The 23,600-nt window shown below is 42.0% G+C and overlaps 1 long non-coding RNA gene across 1 annotated transcript; it reads right to left on the reverse strand.

Annotated features, from left to right (window-relative positions):
* Positions 1–22,635: 22,635 nt before the first annotated feature.
* On the reverse strand, positions 22,636–23,341 carry LOC117562218. The gene is made up of 3 exons (XR_004571517.1): positions 23,091–23,341; positions 22,783–22,954; positions 22,636–22,690 (listed from the first exon to the last, which is right to left on the reverse strand). It is a non-coding gene; the product is annotated as an uncharacterized LOC117562218 (long non-coding RNA).
* Between the last annotated feature and the right edge of the window lie 259 nt (positions 23,342–23,600).

Raw genomic sequence — 23,600 nt, forward strand, 5'->3', positions numbered from 1 at the left:
TTATGATATTATATATTTATTATTGTTATTTTTTAAGATCTAGGAGGAAAAAACCTTGCAAAAATAGACTTACTCAAAACAAAAAAACAAAAAATGAAGCCACAAAAATCTAAACCGTCAAATGTCCAGTGCAACATATTTGTGTCAAAAATATTTAAAAATCATCATGTTATTAAACTTGTGACAGGCAGGAAATGACAGTATATAAAACACAATAACAAACCGATAACAATAATCCCAGTGACTTGATCATCCCACTAGATGGTCTTTATATCTCAATATATTTTAAACACCCTTTTCTAACACTGGGTCAGAGCGATCCAAAGTCAATGCCTGTGCTTTAAAAGCTATTCAGTGGGGCTCCATAATGCAATATCAGATGCTATTACTGAGACCAAATTGAGAGGGTTGCAAATGAAAAACCCTTCAGTGTTAAACTGACCTCAGCGACTATGAGGAAACATTATAAGCTTTTACCTTGTGAGAAATCACATTATAGGACCCATCAGAAATTGATAGAGCTTTCAGCTGTGAGTCTCTGAAGGGAGGCTGTAGGTGAAAGAGCATCTTTAAAAAAGGCGAGGCACTAATGTCTTCAACGGTGGTTTCAGCTCCGTGAGATTTTAAGGGATCTGTCATAGCAAACTGTGTGTATAAAAGCCTAGACTTTCAGAAAAAATAACAAATCATCCAGCAAATAGAGTAATACTCTAAAATACGTTTTTAACTTGTAAGATACAAGAGATACGACTTCCACATTAAACCTTTAATTTCAATAGCAATATACATTTAATTATCTATGAACATATATGAGCATCTTTGAAGAGGCTTTAATCACAGAGCTGACTGAATCATCTTTTTAAAATAAATATATAAAAATGTTTCAATACAAATGTGGTCATATGTATGTTGTTTCTCAATGTCCTGTCAATCTAATAATCGTAATAGCAGGGATGATTCGTGCAAAAATGGCCTACACAATGTGTGCCTTAGTTGTGTTTATTATTTTTGCATTGTTGTGCCTCTCTGTCCCTTTTGTAGCCATGTCTCCACCCCACCCCCCAAGGGTCACTCTCCACCGGTCCACCAGTTGCTCTCTTTTCCAAATATGTCACCAGACTCACTTTCAGCCACTCCCTGCTGTCCTGTAAAAACCCTCTCCCTGCTCACCTGTTCCTTATTTCCCTCAGTCTTTTAGTATATCAGCTCATTTCTACACACAGTAGATTGGCCAGTTTTAATCTATCCTTGCTTTAGGGCCCGTCCACACGGAGACCAAAACGAACCGAGGTCGATATCAAAAAAGTATTCCGTCCACACGGAATCGGCACAAGAAACGTGTCCGTCCACACGAGACCGATCGACCCGCTGGAGACACTCTAGTACATCCACCGGGGAGAGCTACATTTTAGCAACATGTAGTTCTCCATGTCCACTTGTTGCTGATGGTTGTGGTAGAGGAGCTGTAGATTGTTGGCACTAACATCTGTAGCATGGTCAGTAACGTCTGGAGCACGAACGCAACCCTGTGATCCGCCATTGTTGTTGTTGTTGGCGAAACGCACCAGCAATGACAGGGGTGACGCGGGGGTGAGCAGGAGAGGTGGGGAGAAGCGGGGCTATGATCATTTGGGGCAGTGGTCACCAAGCCCAAGTTCCCCGACCTCGGCCGTGGTGAAAGGCGAGATCTACCTATTACAGAATTGAGTGAAAAAGACAGCCCAGACTGTACTTCAAATTTGAGGCCTTTTATGTAGGCTAATTGCATCTGAATTACATCAAATCATTTGGTGCAACTTCCAATTTGATTAAACCAAGAACACAACATAACTAACATGTCAAAAAGGATACATATATATATTTTAGGGCTGTCAGTCGATTAAAATATTTAATCGCGATTAATCGCATGATTGTCCATAGTTAATCGCGATTAATCGCAAATTAATCGCACATTTTTTATCTGTTCTAAATGTACCTTAGAGGAATATTTTTCAAGTTTTTAATACTCTTATCAACATATGAGTGGACAAATATGCTTTATGCTAATGTTTATTATCATTTGAACAATGACAAATATTCTCATGAATATTAAACACAACAACCTCTGAACATTACAAATATTCGCCTCAATTCAACCTGGAGCCTCTCTCATACAATAATACAATACAAATGGTGTGCGTGCGTGTGTGTGTGTGTGTGTGTGTGTGTGTGTGTGTGTGTGTGTGTGTGTGTGTGTGTGTGTGTGTGTGTGTGTGTGTGTGTGTGTGTGTGTGTGTGTGTGTGTGTGTGTGTGTGTGTGTGTGTGTGTGTGTGTGTGTGAGATCGTTGGAGCTATGTACAACTCAAGGCATATGCTCGAACGGGAGCTGCCTGGACGCTGCAATCATGTTGCGCACTATCCGTGCTGAGTGTGCTGACTTTTCGTACAATGTTCCACTGTCTGGCTTCCTGCATAAAGTCAAGTGCTCGGCGCAGTTGTGGCGAAATGTCGCTCCTCTGTTTTCATTTAAACAGCTCCTTATATCCGTTAGCGCAGCTAGCTAGCACCAGATGCTAACAACAACAATGCACGTAAGGTCTCTCTCTCGCTCGCTCGGGCCACACATACACACACCCTCCCGGTCCTCCCAACAGCCAGTCGGTGCCTGCCGGTGAGCGTGGAAGTGTGGTCTGCCACAAGCGGGCGGCAGGAGCGGGGCTGTCAGCATCAGCTTGTAGATGGTATTTGAAACTCGATGCGCTCTGAAACTACGGGGCGGCCGAGGAAAAAAAATACACATGCGTTAAAATAATTAGTTTTTGCGTTAACGAGTTATTAACGCGTTAACTTGACAGCCCTAATATATTTACATCATACGTATCATTTTAAGTTTCATTCATTCCTTCATTACAATCCTAAATATAAATGTATGTAGTGTAGAGCTGATGAATGGGAGTCGGAGGCGGTGTGTTCAGTATGGAACTCCACACTTTATTATACATTGATCAAGACAAGGTGAGTACACTTACTGCTACTGCATGTCATGCTAGCCTGAAAGACCACAAACCCTGGTACCCTCACTAACGGGTCCGGGCTGCAACACACACTAAATACACAGTGAATTATGTCCTATAACGTGTCACCACAGTAGCTTATTTTCCATTTGTTTGAGTGAATGAGTACATTGTTTTGTTGACAGCAACAACAACAAAGAGAAAAACAACATCTTGCAGTGAGCAGATAACATAAAGTGCCATTTTAACTGTGAGGCTTATCCACTGAAGCTTCATGCAAGTGCAACATTTAACATTAACATTAAAACAATTAAAACAATTCTTACAAATTCAAAATTCTAACAAGATTTAACTTTATCCGTGCATAGACCATTGGTGCGTTCACACCGGACGCGATTACATGTCAAGTCATTGCAAAGACAGACGTGGTTGATGCCAATGACGTGTTCGCGCGGTAGCCAATCAGCGGTGAGGATCTCAGCCTGCCGTCACTGAAGTTGAATCGGAAAACCAAAACAGCAGCCGTTAGCTGTTAGCACACAGAGCTCACAGCTCCTCATATCTGTTCAGAAACTGGACAAAAGTTAAACATGAACAAACCACAGACTGTCTGTGTCATGGTGAATACAGTCGCTGTTGTATCTATGTCTGTATCACGTTGTTGTGAGTGTGGACGGAGCAGCTACAACGTTAGTTTAGCCTTATCTCCATTCAGAAAACACATATTTTAAAAGGTTTTTCGCCTGCTGTCTTGTCTGCACACTTGTCAAAGCATTATGTTACGTGCCAGGCAGGCTGTACTTGTGTGGTTTTCCTTCCCTCCTGTGTTTCTCTCTTCTCCCTGTCTTCTGCACAGCTAATCAGCAGCTGATCGGTATCTGCCTGTGCACCTGAGTCTGATGGCTGATTGGATCCTCTCACCCTCAGCTGGCCTATCAGCAGCCAGGGCCGACCATAAAGGAGGCACCCAGGAAGTCTTCTCGCTCTCTCACTCTGGGCCTGTTGCTGATTGAGGAGCCTGCAATTGACTGCAGTGTTTAGCAACTCATTCTCCTTGTACTTTGTTAAAGTGTGTGTGTTGAGAGGTGGAGGAGTTAGGTAAGTCTGGGGTACCCTGTACATTTCTCACCACGTAGCTAACTAATGTTTAGACACACTAGGTTAGCGGATTGTTTGCCACCCCTGTATATTGTTTTGTCAACTTCTTCGTAGTTTAATTAGTGAGGGTTTTTGTTTGAGTTTTGGTTTCAAAGGATAGATGTAGAGATAGGCCTGGTTTTGTTATGCTTGTTACTTTTGTTTGGCACAATCCTTTGACTCCTCCTCCTCCTCCTCCTCCTCCTCCTCACCAACAGAGTGTTTCAGTTATATGTCTGTTCGGTTCTGGGTTTACACAGAATAAACCTTTTGTCAACTGTTACGCTGACTCCCTCATTTTTATTGGTTGTATGTTATTGTCTCCAGGTCCCCTAGACCAGTGATTCTCAAACTTTTTTCAATAATGCACCCCCTTTGAAAAAATAATTCAGCCAAATACCCCCTGATCAGCGCAAAACTATTTGTTAGGGGAAAAAAGCCTATATAAAGAGGTACAGTACAGTGCTGCACCATCAGTGCCTGATTTATTAAAACAACAACCTTGTAACTGAGAAACACTTAAATGCTACATTTCAAATGTTTACAATCCATCACTAAATTCATGGCCAACCCATTTTAATATCATGCAATAACATTAAGATGACATTAGTTGCATTGAACTGATCTTTTTAATAAGTTGTACTTACAATTTAGTAACTCTGTAACTATAGTCTATTAATATAAAACCCATACTGCTCAAACTTTGTTACTTTTCCTAAAATTTTTATATTTATCTATTTTTTTTTTTTAAATTAAAGGAATGGTATGCTCATGACACTCATTTTTAAATAATTATCAACCGATAAAACAGACCAGTCTCTGTTTTGTTTTTTTTAATCCGATGACATTATCAGTGATTTTAAACTGATTAATTACCGAAATAACATCAACACTGTGGGCGGCGCCATTTTACCGGACGTGACGTAAACCATGCGTTTGGTTTCGAGGACACGTTGATGTTCATGTTATTTACTGTAGTTACTCTCTTCAAATATGCCTCATTGTATCGCGAAACATTGCCACAATTCTGATGGGAACAATCCACGGAATGCTCGGTTCTATCTGTTGCCAAAAGGTAAGCGTAGGAAGTACGTTCGGAGGCAGTGGCTAGCGAAATGTGGCCGGCCCGAACCGAAAGATCCACAGGCGCATGTATGCAGCGAACATTTCAAGTTTCCGGACGACTACTATGAGTATGATAAAACATAACATGGGATTTTTTGAACAACCATTACTTAATGGAGATGCAGTACCATCGGTCTTTCTGGTGTCATCACCGACCAGGACACCAGTTCGGCCAGTTGAGAAATCGCCCTCTGCAAGTGTGAAGCGACGGAGGACCAGAAGTAGTGCTCGGAGTAAGAATAAGGTATGTTATAGCGCATTTCCATTGCAGCGGGTAGCCCCGTTTAAACGTCCTTTATCGTCCAGGCCATGCCAGTTTTTGGTGGCCTTGCCATATAGCGTAGTACCGGCTAGTGGGTATTTCCCCCCAGTTTTCCGGCCCCATAAAATCGTGGTTCTAGGGCCAGGGACAACGAGGCTGAGTATGCTAAACTAGAGAGGGAATCGCTAGCAAGGGTGGTACTACATGCATACATATCTAGTAATCAAAATCATTGTATCTACTAAGTAGTACTAAGTAGGCTCGAACCTGTATGGCTGAATTCCCCCTTCCAATCTCTTCATATTGCTCAACTTCGCCATGTTTTCGTGTGTTTACAAAGTGAACGCATGGATGACGTCACGACCATCACGTGACTACTGAAAATGGGCAAAATGGCAGCGGCCTGACGGAATATACAGGTTTTGATCAAAAAGAGCTATAAAATCATTATTTACCGGGGAATATCGCTGATTTCTTCAGGGTATGGTTTAAACATAATGTTTCACTAAATACTGACGTTTTGATTAATTATCTAATGAGTGGAGCATTCCTTTAACATCAAATAAATCTCACGTACCCCCTGCAGTACTCCAACGTACCCCTAGGGGTCCGCGTACCCCCATTTGAGAACCACTGCCCTAGACCAGTGGTTCCCAAACGGTGTGCCGCGGCACACTGGTGTGCCGTGAGGCAAGTCCGGGTGTGCCGTGGGATTTTGTGACAACCATACATTATTATTGCAATATACAACTACACAAAAATAATTATTTTTTAATTTACTATATCAGTACTTTGTAGGTTTATATGTACGTAATCTGCGCGAAGTGTGCGTCCACATCTCCACGTGCAGTGCTGCATAAACATGGCTGAGTCAGCGATAACTTTCGAGGGGTGGAGGTATGCCCATTATTTTGAGTTCGTCCGAAGAATAGACAGGAATGTGACGGTGAGGTGCAAACTGTGTCCAGGCCAGAAGCTGTTATCCACTGCTGGAAACACCACGTGGTCAAACCTCAACACACACCTGCAAAGAACACATGCTAAGGTGAAGCTACCGCACACGCTATTTGTTGTTTGTTTATATCACGTAGTCTGTTCTTCTTCTCTGTCTTCCGGTTGTTGCCTGTTTTGAATGACAAATACACACTACCGCCGCCTGCTGGTAAGGAAAGTTATTGCCACTCACGCATGCGCAAGTTCGTACGTGCTCGGCGAGTAAAGTAACGAGTAAAGTAACGAGTTACTTTATGTAGATAGTAACGAAGTAGTGTAATATATTACTTTTTTTAAAGTAATATGTAATATATTACATTTTTTTTTAGTAACGACCCCATCTCTGGAGTTGGCGTTCTCTACTCTGATGTCCATGAAGAACAACAGGAGGTCACGGCTCTCTGTTGAACAGGACTTGCGAGTGGCCCTCTCCTCAGTGCTACCAAGGATTACAAAATTCTGCGCGCCCCGACAGGCCCATGTATCTCACTAATTTGTAAGTCGGCAAAATATTTACAATAGCACATGTTTCAATGCTGTTTGCTGAAATGTTAATTTTGTGACCTGTCTGGTTTAAATGAGTGTGTTGCTGCTTTGATGAAACCTAATTTGATAAAGTTTCAAATTAATTTCTGAAATATTTCGTTAATAAATATTTCATGAGTAATATAGTTGTCTTTGTCACATTTTATTTGGCATTAGTAAATAATTATGCACATTTACAGATATTTTACATGATATGAGTGATAACACGTGTTATAAGGGCTATTTTGCACAATAGGTGTGCCTTGAGATTTTTACTTGTCCTTTGGTCCTTGGGCACAAAAAGTTTGGGAACCACTGCCCTAGACCTTAGTGGGGACGTAACATTTTGAAACGTGCATTACAATTAAATCACGGTCAAATATGTTCATCTTGTTGTAGTTGTAGCCCTCTTGCCAGAGATTCTCTCTAGTTTAGCATACTCAGCCCGACTCAGCCTGGTTGTTCCTGGCCCTAGAACCACGATTTAGTCGGGCCAGAAAAAAGGTGAAAAAGTATCCCCGGGCCAAAACTAGGCCAAGTGGAAGCGCAACCAAAAACGGGCCCTGCACGGCTAGGCACGCTTAAAGCGAGCTACCCGCTGCAGTGGAAACGCGCCATTAGTCTGCCGCAAGCGGGCAGCAGGAGCGGGGCTGTCAGCATCAGCTTGTCGATGGTATTTTAAACTCGATGCGCTCTGAAACTACGGGGCGGCCGAGGACAAAAAATACACATGCGTTAATCACGTTAAAATAATTAGTGGCGTCATTTTTTTAATTAACGCGTTCACTTTTTTAATTAACGCGTTAACTTGACAGCCCTAATCAAAACATGTGGCGAGTGGTAGCTAAAACGGCAAAATGGCTTACCTTTGTCGTTGTCTGGTCAAAAGTGGTCTTCAATGGCATTAAAACCAGGACCTCCAACAAGCCGTTTAGGACATACACATACTATACAGAGATGCTGTATGAGAAACCAATGTGAGTTTGGGAAATTGCACAATTTAAATCTATTTTAGTAGACTTCAACAATGGAATTATGATCAGTAGAAATGGCCATGACATGGGACCTTTAAAAATAAATCTTACACTTGTTCTCTGTGATGGCTTCACCTGCTGCCACAGCTTATTTAGATGTTGGTAATCTTCCTCGACCCCCTTTTGTTGACAATTTTCCCGAAGTCATTCTAAATTATTCCTTTTCTTTTTTTGTTTGCATTGACTTCCATGGAGACTGAGACCTGACATTTCTAGAGGAAAGTAATCAGTGCCAGATTTCTATCCTGATTCAATTTTCACATGCTTTGACACACGACACTCATGCTCTTGGTATTGGAGCGAGAAGAAGGGGAGGTTAATTTAGATTCAATTAATTATCTAACCCAGGAGTCAGTCAGCTGTTACCATGTGGCAACCTTAGATTGCAGACGGAGACACACAGCTGATTAAAATGAAGTAATTATTGACACACACTCAGACAAACAATTCCGGTTTAAGGTCAAGTATTTTCTATTCCATTAAGACTTTTAGACATTACAGGCGTAATTCCACTTTAAGGCAAGCCATACAGTCAGCCTTTGATCAATCAGAAATGATTACACTATAGGTCTTCCTTTTTCCACTTCTTGTATGTACACATTTTCAGATAATTTGCTTCAAACATGTCTGTTGGCCCCCTTTACAGTTTTACACAAAATATCTTGCTGTGGGAGTATAAGCACAGTAATACTGATAGCATTTAGAATGTCACAGTTTCATTTAAGTGTCCTAGTAAATCACGGCAGAGCGCAGCACAACCTAACACACACTTAAACGGACTCCTGAGTTTTCACACATTTCAAAGAGTTATCCCCAGGTCTCCTGTTACTAAACATCCCTGCTGTGGGCAAGACACTGATGCAAGAGCCCAGCCCCCCCCCCCCCCCCCCCCCTGCTGTGCTGGACCTAAGCTGTTCTTTAAGAAAAGTCACACGCTTCTCAAAGAACTGACGAATTGTCAAAAGAAAAGTAATTATCTTCACATCAACCTTTCAAACTAAAACGTTGTCTTTTAAGGTCCTTACACACCAAACTGACACCAAAGAACACGTCGCCTCACGTCTCCTACGTCTTGGCCATGTTTCACACTGGAACACAATGCAAAGACTTCAGCCGACGGCCAAGTTGCATGTACGAACTGCGCATGCGTGCGTGGCAATAACTCTCCTTACCAGCAGGCGGCGGTAGTGTGTATTCGTCATTCAAAAGAGGCAACAACCGGAAGACAGACTGTGTGATAACCGAGAGAAGAAGAACAGACTGCGTGATATAAACAAACAACAAATAGCGTGTGCGTTCCATTTTCACTCTACAGCGAGAAGCTCACGGGGCTTTCCCGAACCTGTGTCGAGAGCTGGAGTTAAATGAAATCTCAGATTTGCCTTAATAGTTTGTTTGGGTCCCTCACTTCCGTTTTGCTTCTCATGCACTGATTCGCTAAGCTGAACAGCCAATCAGAGTGATTTATTTTGCCGACGGCCTTTAGCCGACAGCCTCCCGATTCAACATGTCGAATCGGCGGCGGAAGGTGTCGGCACGGCCGAAAAGACACGACGGTGCAGTACACACCAAGACACACCAATCTGGGTAGGGCGACACAGCGCTCATCGACGGCCTGGTGTGTAAGGACCTTTAGTATATACAAAGAGCATAGTAGGAGAAAATCACTTAAAAGAGGTTAGTTGTTAATATTTCTGTGTGATATGTTCGTGATGGTTTGACACATGTTGAACAGCAAAATAGCTTGTCTACAAATATACACAGCAGCTATAAAACACTTGGAAACTTTTTCAGTTTTGCAACATATCAGCGTCTGAAAACACTAGTAGCATCTGCTTGCTAACAATGAAATGAAAGTGGAACGCACAGCAGATGTTTTTTTTCCTGTTCCTTGAGTCACACAAAGTAATAATGTAATCGCAGGTCTGTCCTTCTTTGCATATGCCAGTTTTAGTTTACTGTTATGGAGCGCTCAGTCATTAAAGTCTACAAATCATAGTACTGTTTACCATAAAGAAATGTCACAGGAAGCATTAAGGCAGTTTAAGCTGTGGATGCTTGCCAAATAGTTAACTTGATCAGTCTCCCGTATGCACTATATTACTGACATTTTTGGCATCACACTTGAAATATTGCACCAATAGACTGTGAGGAATGATAAAAGCATGATGATAGAGAAGAGGATTAGTGTGAAAAATGTTTGTACACAACGTCTTTGCACGGATAATTGTCAGTTGAACAAAATAACCAAACAGCAGATGTTTCATTCCTGAGATGGAAAGCCTCATGGCGATGATAATGAAGGTAAACCCAGGCAAATAACACACACACACACACACACACACACACACACACACACACACACACACACACATACACTACATCTATTTTTAAGGCAGCTTCTTCTAGTGTGAAGATGACGGGTATTGCTTGCTAAATTACCATAACAACGAGCGAATGGTCCATCAGCAGACAGGTGTTTACAAACTGTCAGGAAGAAGGCATTCGGTCTCTAAACAAGAGAGATAGTGTTTTGTGTTCAGTGCTATTCTTAGCTGTGTGACATGAACGTGTATTGCACTTCATTAGAGACTTACCTGGCAGAGAAAGGAAAAACTTTAGGCTTAGAGGAGTGTAAACTAAAACAATTTCAGTCTAGGAACGCTATATTTCTTACTTCTTGCATCGTGTGAATTGTGACATGAATGTATTTTTTTATTTATATTTATTGTTTTTATTTATTCCCATCCTTCGCTGCCTGCCTACCTACCTGCACACCCCAAAAAAGTATCTCCAGAGACCTTAAAACAACTTTTACTGTGAATCCCTCTGGAGGGAACTTTTGTACCTTTGCACACCAACATACAGAAAAAAGATATAACACACTACAGGAAAGGGATACCCCAAAAAAGGTTTTCTCAATCAGGCTTTCTCATTCCTACCTAGTTTTTGTATTATCACTATTTAAGATGGTTTCCACCTCACACTGTAAGAAAGACAAACCTTGAGCACATCATCACTCCATAAAGGGTACATTGAGTTCTGCTGCAACATTTTGAATATGATTCACATATGTGAAGAAGCTGAAGTGAAATGAAAAGGGTAAGTGACAGTGATGAAAACACATTCAGGCATTTGTTGAAAGACAAAAGCTTTAGTTGCCACTGGCAGAATAAAAGGATGCAATTCTCTCTATCCTTACGTAAGCACACGTGGAACAAAATGTTAGTTTTACCGTGGTCATATCCAATGGCTCAGTAAAAACACTATCTCTGCAATGTTTGATTTATGAGGGGAAACCAAGTTGATGAGCAGGAACTGAAAATGGCATGGAGCGTAGAAAAGTGGCAAGAGTGAAAGAACAGAATGTGTGAAATGAACAGTAATTAATGTTGAATAAAGAAGGCTAGAAGAAAAGACCAGCACATTCCTCTCTCATCCAGCCTGACACTAATGGGAATATGATTGCATTCTGTCTTTTTTTCTCCTCATGAGGGTTCTTTGTCTAATTCAATCAATACTTCAGGGCATTCAATGCACTCTGAGTGGAGGCTCTGAATGAGATGAATCAAAGCAAAACGATTCTGATAGTAAATGCAACCAGTTTGACCTGTGGTCTAATTTAGTGAAAAGCCTGAAAATGGTGGAATGTTTTATGCTCAGAAAGCACAACGATCTTCTGAAAAACTAAAAAGTTGTACAAAATGTGTTGCCAGAAAAATCTGAAAAACTGCAATCCCCTGCTAAGCACAGTAAAGCGTTTGAGATTCAGAACCGGATTCCGCATTATATTAAGCTGTGATAGACGTTGACATTTTCTGTGTGTGATGGAAGATAATTTTATGTATCCTTCCCGAGAAGGGAGAGGAACAGAGTCCGCAGAGGGCAGCCATGTCAGCAGTTACTGTGTTTCTCTGCAACCTTTCACACCTCGCCTGACTCCAATTAACTTGCCAAGCCATGTAACACAAAATGTTGACAGGGATGAATGACAACTGACCAAAGGTCCAACCAAGACAACCTAAGAGATTACAACTTTAATATATTTTTAAATGGTGTTGGTTTGCAGGAAATTGAAATTATTATGCATACAATATATGCATTGCATGAGGGATTACATATTCATAATCAAGCCTTTCAACACCTTAAACTGAACATTTACAAGTGTATCTAATGACAGAAATCCATAAAATGAATTTACAATGACATTTTATTGCAGATAAATTAACCTTTTGCGGATCTCATTAACTTTCTCCCTATGTCTCTGTCTCCTTTGTTGTTTATACTACTTCTGATTAAATGTACCGAACCGTCACACATAAGCTGTATAAAACTATTTCTGTTTTAATTTCTGTGGTTTTGAGGCTCTTTGGTCACTCTCTTAGTATTCAAACCACTTCAAAAGACATCAGCAATGCTGCAAATAGTGTAAAATGTGACATAAGAAACACTTTCATGTTACAAGTGTGACACACAATGAATCAAATTGCATAATGTCTCAAGTGGAATTGACAATTACAATGTATATGTAAAATCTAAGCGACTCACAGTCATTCCTATAAGCGGGCCGCTGAATATATTTCCACTTCCTCTAATCAGTCCTCTGTGGTTCAACCTCAACCTCCATGCAGCCAAACATTCTCACCCATGCACATCGCTCAGCTGTTCCCCAGACCTCCTCCCCCAGTAATTGTGTTGTTTTTTTCTGCACTTCAGCTATGAAATTGCTTGTGATGCCTCTCCCCTTCATTTCTGCTTTCATTTATTCAAGTTATTTCTATGAAAGCCATGTGAGTCCAGGGTTTACCAGCTGCATCAGGTCGTTTAAGAGATGCAATGCACACCAGCAAAGAGACCCAACAACAAAACATCTTCAGATTAAACCTGAGGTGCTCTAACAAATCCTTTTCTAGGATAGCAATTCTGCACTTTTGTTTTTGTCAAGAAACCCTTTACTCTTTTTGCTTTTGCATGAGAATATATAACCCCAACAGTACTTACTGAAAGTGTTTGAAGAGGCCCTCACATGCTTTTTTGTTAAGAACGTGGTACAAAAATACTGGACTCAAATGCAACGACTCACTCTTTAATAAGAAAATAAACAAAAGATCACTCTTGCGAGGACAAAATAAAGCTCTTGGTTACTACAAAACAAAACATTTCTCTTTGGAAACACGCTGGGTCTCTAGACATGTGAAGCACACTGAAACAAGACGAACTGGCACCAGACAAAGGGAGAGAAGGACTATTTATACATAAGGTAAGACCCATTGTCTCTCTTCGGGACCGTAACCATCCCAATCCAAGAGGAATTGTCTCCCTCGACCACGATTACGGACTGCAAGCAGTTTTTTAACACTGTAGACAGGACCACCATCAACCATCCGGGGAGGCGGTGGGGGCTAAGAGGCGGGCACCAGAGGAATCTCTCTGACAGGCTTGACCTTGCCCACATGAAACGTTGGATGGACCTTGAGTGACCTGGGTAGACGTAAGCGCACAGACACTGGGTTAATCACCTTAGACATTAGAAAATGGCCAAAAAACCTTGGCGCTAGCTTTCTGGACATGACATGAAGAGGTAAGTCTTTGGTAGACAGCCAAACGCTTTGTCCAGGCCTATAAGGTGGAGCAGGTCTGTGATGCCGATCCACCACCTCCTTCATCTGGCTGGCGCTGCGCAGGAGAGCATGACGAGCACCTGCCCAGATCCGGCGGCACCGACGGACCATGGCGTGTGCCAACGGGACTATGACCTCACCTTCATTGGCAGGAAACAAGGGTGGCTGATAACCATAAACACACTGGAAAGGAGTAAGTCCAGTGGCGGCGGTGGGCAGCGTGTTGTGGGCATACTCAACCCACACCAGGTGCTTGCTCCACGACGCCTGGTTCTGGGAGACGAGGCACCGCAAACAGGTCTCCAGCTCCTGATTGATGCGCTCTGATTGGCCATTGGATTGCGGGTGGTAACCCGAAGACAGGCTAACGGTGGCACCAAGGAGATGGCAGAACTCCTTCCCAAAACCTGAGACTAACTGGGGGCCTCGGTCCGATACGATGTCCCTGGGAAAACCATGAATGCGGACAACTTGACGTAACATGACCTCTGCCGTTTCTTTGGCAGAGGGGGGCTTGGATAATGCAATGAAATGTGCCATTTTACTGAATCTGTCCACCACCGTCAGGACGGTGGTGTTACTTTCGGACACAGGTAATCCAGTGACAAAGTCCATGGAGAGGTGTGACCATGGACGGTGGGGGACAGGAAGAGGCTGCAGCAGACCCATCTGAGCTTGTGTGGAGGTCTTGTTTCTGACACAAACAGTGCAGGCTGCCACATACTCTGCCACCTGTTTCTCCATAGCTGGCCACCAGAAACATTGCTTTATCATTAAGATTGTGCGTTTTACCCCCGGATGGCAGGTGAGCAAAGACGTGTGAGCCCAGTGAATTACCTGTGAGCAAACTGAAACAGGTACAAACAACCTATTTTGCGGGCAACCATTAGTGGCCGGGCTCTCACCATATGCTGGCTTCACCACAGATTCTATTTGCCATGAAACTGCCCCAACCACACAATGAGGTGGAAGGATGCTCTCAGGTTCTTTGGCAGCAGGTTCAGGATCGTACATGCGTGACAAGGCATCTGGTTTCACATTTTGTGAGCATGGTCTGTATGATAAGGTAAAGTTAAAACGATTAAAAAACAATGACCGCCTGGCGTGGGTTTAGTCTTTTGGACTTCCTACCTGTATTCCAGGTTTTTGTGATTGGTCCATACTATGGTTGTTCCGCCCCCTCCAACCAATGATGCCACTCTTCTAAGGCTATTTTTTTACTGCTAAAAGTTCCTTGTTCCCCACATCATAGTTTATTTCTGCTGCTGTCAACTTACGTGACAAGAACGCCCAAGGGTGGAGCTTGTTGTCCTGAGCAGACCTTTGGGAGAGCACTGCTCCGACGCCTTCATTCGAGGCATCTACCTCCACAATGAATTGTCTCTGCGGGTCAGGCACTGTGAGGATTGGAGCGGTTGTGAACAGCGTCTTGACTCTCTGAAAGGCTTTCTCCGCCTCAGTGTTCCACTTAAACATAACATGGGAAGAGGTTAGTGCATGTAATGGCGCCGCAGTGGCGCTAAAGTTTCTTATGATCCTTCTGTAGAAGTTAGCAAAGCCTAAAAACTGTTGGATCTGTTTCCTGTTTGTGGGAGTTGGCCAATATGCCACAGCACTAACCTTTATTGGATCCATATGAACATGGTTTGCGGTGATGATGTAACCCAGGAAGGAGACCTTCTTGGCAAGAAACTCACATTTCTCAGCTTTGCAGTTAAGTGAGAAGATTAAGATGTCGTCAAGGTAGACGAAGACACATTTGTTGAGGAAGTCCTTCAACACATCATTGATGAAACCCTGAAAGACACCTGGAGCATTGCATAAACCAAAATACATCACAAGATATTCATAGTGGCCACTAGGAGTATTGAACCCAGTCTTCCACTCATCCCCCTCCCGAATTCTGACGAGATGATAGGCATTTCTTAGGTCCAGTTTGGTGAATACTTGGGCATCCTGCAACAGTTCAAATGCTGAAGACATTAGTGCAGGGGTGGCCAACCCGCGGCTCTCGAGCCGCATGCGGCTCTTTGCCTAGTTTCATGCGGCTCTTCAGTTCATATCGAATTTTATATGTGTGAGTTTGGGGGAGAGACACTGACTCCTGACTAGTGTTGCACGGTGTACCGATACTTGAAAGGTACCGCGACACCCTGCCGTTAAAAACGTTACGATTCCTCCGTTTCATTAGTATCGGTACTTTAAGAATGACGGGGGAAAGTACTCCGGTGAGAAAGCGCCGTTTTAATAAGAGCCGTGTGTGTTTAGCGCTCTGCTTCCACTCCCTGCACTGCAGCCGTGCCTGCAGTCCCGCCCCTCTCAAGCACGTAATAAGTCCCTCCCCTCTCAAGCACGCTCTAAGTGCCTCCCCTCTCTCGTGCACGCGCTAGCTGCCAGAGCATGTGAGAAAACGAGAAGCATGGCTGCAAGTGGGAGTGCAACTGCCGCTGCGCCTCGGCTTGTTGACAAAAAAGACGCCAGAAGCGAAATTTGGAAGTATTTTAGCTATATCTCTGATAGTGAGGGCAAGCCTACGGACACCACGAGGCCTGTCTGTAAGACATTTATTAATTTTATTTAATACGAATTCTTGTCATTTATTTTATTTATTGTTCTCATTGTTTAAAAGTTTGTGTTATGGTTATGGTTCTGGTGTGAAATAAAGCACAATAATTACATTTAAGACCGTTTCCCTTTTTTTAAGAAAAGTATCGAAAAAGAATCGGAATCGCAATTCTTGACTTGGTATCGAAACCAAAATGTTGGTATCGTGACAACACTAGCTACTCCTGACAGTTAAACCTGTAGGTTTTAAATTTAGTAGGTCTGTTAAGTATTGAATGCTGATAATTCTGACGTAATTTGGCCGGTCAAAGTTGTTTGGGCTCGGATAAAATCGCTCCGTTACTTTCGTCCCGTGTTATGTATGTTGTGTATGTGTGGTGTCAGTATGAGAGGATGACAGCGCGTATAATTTTTGATGTGGCCCAAGAGCCAATCACAATAATACCTGCGATGCAGTGAACCAATCACCTTTGAGGGGGGGGAAACCTATCGTTGATTAAACATTATCCAGTGTTTCCCCTACCATTGTCTTGGAGGGGCGCTGCGCCCCGCCAACGGAGCCCCGCGCCCCCCCCTGAAATTCAAGGTGTTTAAAAAAAATATATATATAATTTTATTTTTAAATATATATATAGCACCAAATTGCAAATAATCTATAACTACTGTCACTTTTCACATTGAACATGTGCTCTTTTATTAAATAAACTAAACGCTTTCATTTTAAGTTGTGAGTTTAGTGTTTTTGACCCTAAGAAACACTGATGCATTAATCAATAATCCACAGCTCCTCTCTCTGCTCCAGAGGATTTACAAAATATATATCCCAATGCCACAAAAATGCATCAGTGACGTGGTTGAAATCTTGTCTCCAGAAAACAAAAAACGGAAACAAGCGGTATCAGTGACTGTGTTTGATGTGGCTCTTTGCAGTAACATAGAAAAAATGTGGCTCTTAACCTCTGACTGGTTGGCCACCCCTGCATTAGTGGGAGGGGGTATCTATTTTTAAAAGTTATTCCATTGAGACTGGACTATAGTCTATGCATGGACGGAGAGAACCATCTTTTTTGCCCACAAAAAAAAAGCCTGCGGCCGCAGGTGATGGCGACGATTGAATGAGTCCAGACTTAACCAGTTTAGCCCTGAGCCTGTTTTTCAGGTCTCAGGCTCGAAAATGACATTCCCAGAACAAATGACCATACCTTCCCTTCTAAAAGGGTTAAATTAATAATCTTTCTTCTCAAAGTAATGATAAACCTGTGAGTTGGATGTAGAAAAGTCAGAATCAATATAGATGTTTTTTATTTTAAAGAAAATTCAGATTGAACATGGTAAAAAACTGTAAATTATAGTGTCCGTCCAAAACATATTTTGTACTTATAGTGAAAACTAACCTTTGATGATGGGTTAGTAGACTAAAAGCTTTAGGAATCCAAAGTACAACATATAATAAGTACCCTGTATCAAGATTGATGCAAAACAAGGAATATTTGACCTTTTTAGACAGATTTAGCAAACAAAACCTCTTCTGGGGCCATTTGGGTGGATTTTCCTTATCTCTGGCCCCCCTTCTTCGATTTTGACACGTGACATCTCTTTCTGACCGTAACGGCCCCTACACACGGCGGCGTGCGTTGCCGCTTCAACGCTTCTGCCCATTCACTTTGAATGGGGTGACGTCATGATTCGCCGAACTGCATTGTGGGAGCAAAGCGTAGCTTCTCTCGCGGTGCTCGCTGCAAAAGTAGAGCAATGTTCTACTTTTGCCGCCTCGACGGCGGCGTCAGCCAATCAAATCCCGCGTATGCAAATCTGACAGTACAAGCGCTAGCCAATCAAACCGCGTGTATGTTGGGAGAGCCAGACCGCAGTTATTTCCCATATGTCAAAAAATGGAGGAGAAAATTATCGTGGCGGTAGGGAATCACCCGGTACTATATGACCAGTCCCTCTTTACATACAGGGATACAAACCGGAGGAGCCAGGCATGGGGGGAGGTGGCAGAGACAGTGGGTGAAACTGGTAGGTTTTCACCTGTTTGGGGAGTTTATATCCAGTGTACTTCGTTTGAATGGACAGCTAGCAAGCATAGACAGTATATTTAGCCAGCATGGATGTAGCATGAGCTTTGCTTTGTATGTCCGGGGCGGGACATTCATATGATTGGTTGTTGGTCGCGTTAATCGTGTTGACTCCCCAAGGTCAAGACACGCCCACCGCCAAGCGGTAACGCACGCCGCCGTGTGTAGGCTCCGTTAGAGCCTATAGGCTCTGTGCACAAGATGGCGTCTATCAACTTCCGGCGGCTGGGTGTGCGGCTGAGTACTTCCGGTTTGAGTACAGAGTTTTGACAGCTTGACAGTTTGTAATGTCTCCTAACCCGGGAGATAAGTTTCCATTCATTTCGGCAAGCCTGGGCAACAACGATTAAAAGATTTCTTGCTCCCAAACCAATGGTGTATTTCATTACAAAAAGCAGTTATACCATACTATGTTTAGGTACTAATGAATTATATCCTCAAAACAAACGCACACATAAATAACAAAGGAAAATACATAATTTAATAAATCCACAATATGATAACATTTTACAGATTAATTTAATAAACTTTTACAAAACATAGGTTGATGTTATATCGGGGGGAAAAATATCTGCAAAAATCTGCATATTTAAGTAATGCTAGTTTCTATAACAGATGAACAGATGTACAATATCCAGAAAGTAGATTAGCATTTCCAACATATCCTCTGAAAGAGTATTAGTCGTTGAGTTGAGTAGTGAGCCATTTTTTTTTTTTTTCGTGGTGCGATGTCTGCTGAGAAGTCCTTGTATGCCTCGCTGACTTTGAGGACAAGGTCGTGCTCCCCCCGCACGACCTTGTAACGTGTACTCCTTTGAACATGTTTATATGATCATTAGGACTTTAAGAACAATTTTACACTCAGACAACAATCACAAAGTTGTAGCAGGCTACATACAATTACTTAGGACAATAGATATTACCTTACACCGTCAGCAATTGTAAACTGCTTTGGCTTAGTGGAAATGAACACCATGTCACTCACTCTGCCTGGTTTCACACCCTATTAATTACACAAAAGAATTGTTTGAATTGATGCAACATACTAAATCAGCTCTTGGCACAAAGGAAATACTCATTAAACCGTGGATTGGTTGTGAACACATACTGTACTTACCATGGTTCTTGGCTTGGGCCATCGCTGCTCTGTTTCAGTGCAGCTGAGGACAGGGGGAACAGCAGCCAGGTTGAGTGTGGAGTAGTGTGCGGTCTGGAACAGCAGTGCAACATTGTGGTTGCAGTGTGCTGTTCCAGCTACACAGGAACACTTTGCCACTGCAACCTCCACAGGTGAGCAGTTCTCAAAACAAAATGTCAGTCATTTTACATTTAGGACACTGCTTCAATACAACACAGACAAATGAGAAAGCTGAGAGCAGGCTGATCAGGCAAGTAGTAGGTGTGGGAAAAGGCTAAACCATGTCAGGTTGTCAGTCACATCACATACACAGAAGTTCTGCTGTTTGGAATACTGTAATTTAAGGACATTCAAACAGATACGCTTGTATAGCCTCAGCTCTCTCAATTTATTATCTTATATTATAACTACATAAAATAGTGTTAGTAGAACATTGAACAGCTTAACATAGATGTAGGGTACAAAACAAGCACTTACCTAACACTGGCCAATACAAATAATTGGACCCTACATGGATTATACTAACCATTCAGTAAAGAAAAGCAGCCGTCACAACCAGTTTCTGGGGTTTCCATGAAAGCAGAGACGGTTTTCAACCTCTCATTAAGAATCTTTGATGAAAGCTAAGTTTGGGTTTAGCTAATGTATTTATCATTTTACACAGAGGGTTACAAAACGAAAATGAATCTGTAGCCCCTTCATGCTACACACACATAGCTAGCTACCAGTTGATGTGAGCACATGTATTGTCACTATGTAATCTGTTGCAACCATAGTTGCAACACGTCAGCTAGCTGGGTTTATTTGAATCCTAAATCACAGGTTACCTACTCTTGCCACATCAAAACCCCAGAACATGAACCTGATTGAGGCTTTGAACCGATTAACACTTTTTATTTGCCTCCCTACTCTGAGATCGTGAGGCTTTTCATGCTTTCTCATGGACCTGTAACAGCTAGCCCTGACGCTCACTCTCCCTGAAGGTAGATCTTTGTTTGAAACTGTGGGGAATTGGATATCATTCATATAATCCAAAAAAACGTAATAGTACATCATTACAACGCTTTACACTGTATCAAGACTGTCAATTTGTCAAAGTTAGCCAGTAACCAGTGGCGGCTGGTGGAAAATATTTTTGGTGGGGCTGTTGATATAGTGAGTAAAAAAAACGTTTTGGGGAGAAATGAGCCCTTAAAGGAGACCTATCATGCTATATTTAAATGATATAGTGTATGACCATACCTATATAAGGTATATTTATACATTTTATTTTTCAAAATACCAAACAGATCATTTTTTAGCCATGCCTCGTTTCGCTCATTTTCGCTCTTTTCCAAGCCTGTCTTTGAAAATCTGAGCAGCAGCTGACCACGCCCCCCTGCAGAAGAGCGGGGCATGAGCCGGTGAGAGTCACGTTAACATGCTTGCTGTGATTACGAGTGTGGAATAAACATGTCATCTCAGAGCAATGCATGTGTTCAAGCGTATTATCAATTTGATCCAGAGACTGACCCTGAAGCAGCGGAGGTTTTGGTGGAGGTGCAAAGATCTCGGTTGCAGCAGGACGTTTCTGAATGGTTAGTTGACAAGCTGTTGTTCCTATTTATTTTACTCCGTTACGATGATTGCTACTTATTCCGTTCATATTTTGGCTAATTAGCAAGAATGCTATGTGTACAGTTTATAACTTAGAGCTTGTAACGCAAAAACAGCGATACATATATTTATAAAGGGAGACATTCATATTTTCAGCATATATACAATGGCCTCATTGCGTTTATTAATAGTTTACAGCGCTTTTCTTCCAACATTGTGCAACAACCGTTGGAAAGTTCAATAACTTAGGGTGATAAAAAGTATAACTCCAACAACACCTCAGTTGTCAGCAGTGTGTGTAGTTTCATGTGTTTTTAAAAGCTCAGTTATTGACTTCTTTCTACAGGTGTATGTGCAAATTGCGCCACGATGCCTTCTGAACCGGAGAATGTGTGCTGCATGGCGATACCACAGGTAACATTTTTGATAGCTTCACTAAGTTGTCTGTTTAGAGAATGCATTTTTAACATGTCATTCAATATGTTTATCACACTAGGTGTCAAGACGGATGCAGGAACTTGAGGACTCTGTAACCTGTATGGTGGACCATCCTGGATTGGAGCCTGTGTGCCTGAATGTGTTCTCCCTGCAGAATGCATTGAATATTTACAGAGCTGAACATGGTGGACTACAGTTGAGGCAAATAGAGCAGTGAGTGGTTTGTTTCTTTTGACTGAAATTGTAAAACGAATGCTAATATTGTTCATGGAAATAAATACTGGTGTATATGGCTTTATGCAATCTTTCATTGTACATGTACTATTATATATATATATATATATTATTACACAGCAATGGCATAACACACCCATGTGTACGACAAAAAAAGTCCACACACAACCTTATGCTTTTGAAATCAGAATATTCTTTACCCATCCAAACATGAATAATCACGACACATTTGATATCAACTCGGAACTTTATTGTCAAAATCAACGGTTCTTTGAACCCATAAAAAAAAAACGAAATGTACTTGTATTTTGTATAAATGACACAATATATTTTTTTAATGATTGCGGGCGTCACAGGTATCTAGCCTACAGAAGCTTTGTGAGCTGGTGCTGGGGCTTCCTTGGACGCAGGATCAGAGTGGTGATTCCGGCCTGCGTTGTCCTCAGGATTCGCAGGGAGTTTCCTGATCCGCGAAATGTGTATGTTGGGTTCAGACGGCAGCCAAATTGAACCGTGTAGCATACCCGGAGATGACCTCCTCCCTGTCAGGTCGCTCATATTGGGAACACAGGTCCTCTGGGATGGGTATCTTCAGAAGCTCCTGTGTGAATGGTGCAGGGTCCACAAAGACTCTGTCGAATATGAGGTCCATCAAGTTGGCCACGTAGCCTGTGCAATATTAAAAAAAGCACAACAAAAAATGTGGTTTAGATATGCATGTAAAAAACTGAAAGTTCTTTCTAATTTTTTTATTTTATATTTGTAAATAGTTGTATAATAAATATTTTAAACACTTACGGAATGTGGGGTCAGTCTTTACTGGTTTTGCTCTGCATTCTCCCTTCCTGGCCTTTGGGAACTGCAGTTTATATAGAGGGTTTCCAGTGGATGTAGTGGCTTGTGCACGCTCAGCGTTTTCATTGTAGTGCAGGGCTGCCAGGTACAGTCTTTCATTTCCGCCATGAGGGAAAAAAAAGTAAATAATAGCAAAGAATGTACAAATTGTCACTAATTAGTAAGTAACTATGGTTTATTTTACCTGCACAACATTCCAAGAAATGGAAACACAACATTCTTTGGAGCAAAGCGCAGGATGACGGCATGGAATGACTCCAAAGATTAAGTCTGGTGGTGTGGGCTGAGTTTGGCCACAGCTTTCAAAATCCTCTTGGTTGAGAGAATTGTCTCCAGCTTGTGAAAGGCCGGCGTTCCTAAGAATTTGAAAATCAAAGTCATATTTGAATTGTCATGCTTTATAGATTGTGTCTGACAACATCCTGTATTCAATAGTTGTCCCTTACAAATATTTATAGAGGAGTAATGTAATATGGTTTATGAACAACATACCTGCAGCCATCCATTGGTATTGCGCAATGCGCAGTGGATGAAGGCACTTAGGGAACCATTTGGCCACTCTCTCAGGCCCGGTGGTGGAGGTTGCTGCAGTCCAGTATATGTGGTTTCTTATACTCTTCACCCACCCTCGAAGTTTTTCGCAGTCCTTCTTTTTTGCAGCCTTCTCCAGTTGCTTAGAAATCCCTAATAAATACATTTAACATGTAGTTAATATACATACAAGTTTACTCAAAATATTATTATATTATTATTATAGAAATTAACATAAATAAAAATACCTTTTTTATGTGCCACACATCAAAGAATTGGGTGATGCTGCTTTCCCTTAGGAATTTCTGAATTTGCAGATGTCTGTCCGTGACAATACAGTCCAGTCACACCACGTTCCTTTAACAACTCCAGACTCCTTTTCAGGCCCTCTAACGCCATGTGGTAGCTTCCACCAACCTCATTGCTCTGTTATGACACATACAAATAACCATTGATACACACATTTTAAAT

Source organism: Gymnodraco acuticeps, unplaced genomic scaffold, assembly GCF_902827175.1.
Source record: "Gymnodraco acuticeps unplaced genomic scaffold, fGymAcu1.1, whole genome shotgun sequence".
Taxonomy (NCBI): Eukaryota; Metazoa; Chordata; class Actinopteri; order Perciformes; family Bathydraconidae; genus Gymnodraco; species Gymnodraco acuticeps.